We start from the raw sequence: 5163 nt of genomic DNA, 5'->3' as shown, positions 1-5163 counted from the left end.
TTGTGACCCCGCCTGTCTTTCAGCTGTTCTGCTTCAGTAATCACCATGGTAACAACACATCATCATCAGCACCTGGCCATGAGAAACAGTCACAGAGGCAATTATACACACACATACACACACATACACACACGCACACAAAAAAAAAACACACACAGAGAAACACAGGGGAAGACACACACATATACGCACAGAGAATCAAGCACAAACACTCACACCAAAATAGACACACAGGCACACACATATACTCACAGAGAGACACACACGCCACATACACGCGCAGAGAAACATCCACATGCACACACAGAGATATGCACACTGAGACAGAGTGAATTGCACACACAGTTTGCCAATACATGCATATAAATACTTGCTCTGCAACGGTTACATTTTTTAATTGTGATTGATCACATCGTTAATGCACAAAATCAAAAAATGAATTTTAAAAGTGTTTTGGACTTTAAAAGTACTAATGTATGAACAAAGGAGCAATAACCTTTTAAACTCCATCAACAAATATGGGGCTTTTGAACAGCAGTATTCACACTTTATTACTTTATTATTAATTTGTCATCCAATTAACTATACATTTAAAGCAATTTGCTACTACCAGGATATTAAAATTGTCTGTTATAGAAAAACAAGTTACCCTCCAACACAGATGGTGGTTCTATCTGATGGTGGTTCTATCTGATGGTGGTTCTATGTGATAGTTGTTGTCCCTGCAGTGGTCTCGCCGTACACCTGCTTAAAACTAATATTTGTATTGTATTGTATTTCTCTTTCAGGAATTGAATGTACTGTACATCTTCTGCGTTGTTCATTCTGTACACATGACATCATTGCAGTCGGTTCATCCCGGGAGACAGATCCTCCTCTGCTGGACTTTCTTCATGTTTTTTCACCGTTGAAGGTTTTTTTTCATTTTAGATGGAGTTTTTTCTGTGTCGATGTGAGGTTTTTGGCACAAAATATGTTGCATGTGTACAGCCTGAGGCAAATTTGTGATTTTGGGCTATACAAAAAAAAGTGAATTGAATTGAATTTGATTAGGGAAAAACATCAAGCTATCAATTACAGTTACAAATCTATCTTTCTAGCAATAATCTTTTTCTCCATTGATTACTAATCATCATCATCATCATCATATATTCTTAATCTATTTATCCATCTATTAATAAATGATCACTATGGTATATCTAACCATAAATATGTTCTATTAATAATATCTCTCTCTTTCAATAATCTATCTATCAATAATCTATCCCTTAATCAATACCAATAATTGTAATATTACTACAAACAACAATAATAGCAATAAGAATAATATGAATACGATAGTAACAATGATATCAATGACAATAACGCTACTAATATATAATAATAGTAATAGAATAATAACATGGATAATAATGTGAATTATAATAATTAAATAATTAAAGTAATAGTGATTAAAGTAATGATATTACAAACAACAATAATAATGATGAATAGCAATCACAGTAATATTTTCAATGATGACATGTATTGTAACAGTACCATTACCGTTTTTTCCGATTGCTAAACGTCAGTGGGCACAACTGGAGTCACATGTGCAAAACTCTGACTCCAGTCTGCAGCACCAACAGTCACCTGAGCTCAACAGCAAACACTGTGAGAACACACATTGTCACTCAGAACACACTGAGAGTAAAAACACCAGCACACAAAATACTCACTGTTCATCTTTACACTTTGAACCATTTCAGTGACGTCATACAAAGTTTGAAAGATTTTCTTCAAAGAAAAGAGTGACATTCTTTCACATGATTTATTGAAATTTTTAGAACATAACAATTCTTTAAGGTAAATGAAAATTAGCAGTTTGCTTCAATAGTCTGTTGTAATTTACAGAAATACAGTAATGAGGAAAAAAAAGGTAGAAACTAAAAGTACAGACTGTAATGTTGTGGGGGTGTCGTGGCGCAGGGGTTAGAGAAGGTGTGCTGGGAAGCACAAGGTTGTTGGTTCAATTCCAGGCTGCCCCATGTTCCATGTTGAAGTGTCCCTGAGCAAGACACCTGACCCCTAATTGCTGACCCCTAAACGCTAAAAGCGTCTGCTAAATGACCTGTAATGTGAACAAATAACTGAGGGTTGATCCTGCCTCTCTAGAATCAGGCCACAGGTCTCATCACCATCACATCTAATGTTCTCTCTCCATGAACCTGGGGAAGAACCTTCTGGAAGCCTGGTGTGTTTGGTCGCCACCTCACATCCGGTGGGTGGTGACCACCTCACATCCGGTGGGTGGTGACCAAACACTAGGCAGAGAGAAATTCCTCTCACCTGTTTGTGTGATCGAGAAGATGCATTACAGACACCACTGTGGATGTTTGCAGATTGGGTTCCACCCTCAACTCTCTCAGTGAGAGACGTGGTTCACGACATGGTCTATAGCCATGAAGCCCTTATTCCATCTGAAATAACAGCTCTTTGTCTTTGTCTTCTTTGTCTCCCTCTCTTTCTCATGAGTCTTGCTCTATCTATATGTACTATCTATATGTACTATATGTACTGTAATATATGTGTGTGTGTGTGTGTGTTCACTAACACGTCTAAAACAAGACACCTGCTCAGCCTTTCAGCTGAAATCATCAGTGTTTTAAAGGCACATTCCGTTTTGAATGTGTGGTTCACAGTTCTGACAGCAGTGTGTTGCATTTGAACAAAGTGCTGTAAATCCACAGTGTTGTGCAGGTTGTGGATACGTCATGGAATAAGTGTGTAGAGTTTTGAAAACTGTGTTCAAGCAATGAAAAAGGAACTAGAGTTTGGTCCTCATGAACTGCTGCTGTGCAGACTGGAGTTAGAGTTTTGCACATGTGACTCCAGATGTTCCCACTGACGTTTAGCAATCGGAAAAAACTGTAATGAATTAATAATAAAAGTAATACATGTAATAATTGTATTAATATTATTTTAACAGTAATAACAATAACACGTTTAATAGCAGGTATAATAACAGGAATAATGATGGTAATAACATGAATAGGAATAATAATAGGATTAGTAATAATGATAGTGATATCATAATAATATACTAATAATAACATTTAGGTTATGTGCTAGTGCTAGTGCAGATTTACATTCTAGGTACAAACCCTTGCTAACGTTAAACAAAGAGACGGGTTCTCTTCTGCCGGGCCGGTCTCGAGGGGGCGGGGGTTTGGGGTAACAGAGTGGAGATGTTAGGGATGAAGAAATGAAGGAAGAGAGGATTATTTCCCCATAAGTATGAGAGTTTACTGTGTGTCTGTGGGTGTGTGTGTGTGTGTGTGTGTGTGTGTGTGTGTGTGTGTGTGTGTGTGTGTGCGTGCGTGTGTGTGTGTGTGTGTGTGTGTGTGTGTGTGTGTGTATGTTTGTGTGTGTTTGTGTGTGTTGGAACAGGCCCAGAGCTCCCCCTGGTGTTTAACACAAAATGATGATTTATTATAATTATAAAACCATTCATATAAATAATAATTATTAATTATTGTTGTTTAATGTAATGTTTTTATTTCATTAATTAAGACATTCTCCTTATGTTCAGATACGTCCATGAAATATATTAATCAGTGTTTTTTTTGTGGTGCATTTCTTAATACAGCTAATGGTGACTTTATGTTACATTTAAAATATGATTCAAAGCTCTAAAATTCCTTCATGATAAAAGATGGAATATTTACAGTTTAATCACATCACCCAAAATAACGAAAACATTATAAATATATTTCATTTTCTTTGACAAAAACTAAAAATGTAGAAATGAAAAAGATATTTATATAGAACAGAATAACTCTTAGAATATAAGACACAAATACACAGAAACACACAACCACCTAAAAACTAGTTGTTTCCAGTTGTTAATATTTTATTTCAAAATAAAGTTTCGAACATGTTTCTCAATATCGACAAGTCTCGATTGAGAAATTCAACTATAATAGTTTTAACGCTTTTATTTTTCACATGAAGAAACAAACTGGTTCAAGATTTAATATATATATATATATATATATCTACCTCTCGATCTCTCCTTCTGCTGCCTCTTGTCTGTCTTCCTTCTCTCAGTAAAATGACATTTAGAGCAGTAGGGTGAGAAAAGCAATCTGCTGTTTCTCCCTAGAGAGGTGGGGGGTATAGAGAGACAGACAGAGGGAGAGCTGGAGACAGAGAGAGAGAGAGAGAGAGAGAGAGATTTTTTGGAAAACCTTTATTTTGCTTAAAACAATATGAACGAGCCAAACATCGTCATGGCAAGCTTAAACAAATCAACAGTCAAAAGCACAAAACAAGAAGAAGAAGCAATACAAAACAGTCCCACTCACATTGTTTTGAAAGGAACATTAAATACTTGTGCTTCTTCAGCTTCTTCAGCCACACAACATACTATCCCCATGCACCATTTTTTATTAAAATCTTGCCATACCAAGTCCATACTATTGAACAATCTAAAATCCACCCAGATTCCAGCTTTGATTTGTGAGAAGAAGATATGAAGCGCTTTCTGTCCTGCTCTGTCCTCCACTCAGTTCCTGCCTGTGTAGATTGACAGTTCAGCCTCTCAAACCAAGTGATCGGGCGTTCCCTTTTTTGGAGCTGACAACAATTCATTATTATGCTCATTTCCTTCAGAGTAAACCTCAGAGTAAAGGCTTGCTGCGCTCCTTCCAATCTCATTTGCATCTCTGGGTTCTTGCCCTGAATCAGAGTGTATTGCGTGAATAACCCTGCTCTGCCTGTTCTTCTTCTCTAGACAGAGGAATGATTTTAATCCATTAGCGCTGCATCCATGAGGTGGGACCTGACCAGCGCCCCCTGAGCCTCAGTGTCGGGGTCAAAGAGTGGAGATCTAGTCGAGTGTTTTGCTCTCAGTGAGGAGGAACAAGCAGTTTATCACATGCAGAGCGGAGAGTGCGGGTTGGGATGTCGGGTTGGACCAGGTCCTGGATGTAAGCTGGACCCCATCCATTCACAGCACGGTACGTGAGCACCAGTGTTTAGAACTGGATGATCCACCGGTACCAGTGAAGAGAGCGGAGGACTGGAGGAGTGAGGGAGAACTTAGGAAGGTTAAAGACCAGTGGAGCTGCTGCATTCTGGATGAGCTGCAGAGGTGGAATGGTGGTAGCAGGAGACCTGCAG

This window comes from Gasterosteus aculeatus, chromosome 5 (assembly GCF_964276395.1).
Source record: "Gasterosteus aculeatus chromosome 5, fGasAcu3.hap1.1, whole genome shotgun sequence".
NCBI lineage: Eukaryota > Metazoa > Chordata > Actinopteri > Perciformes > Gasterosteidae > Gasterosteus > Gasterosteus aculeatus.
The sequence above is the reverse complement of the archived record's forward strand: the minus strand, read 5'-3'. Positions refer to the sequence as shown.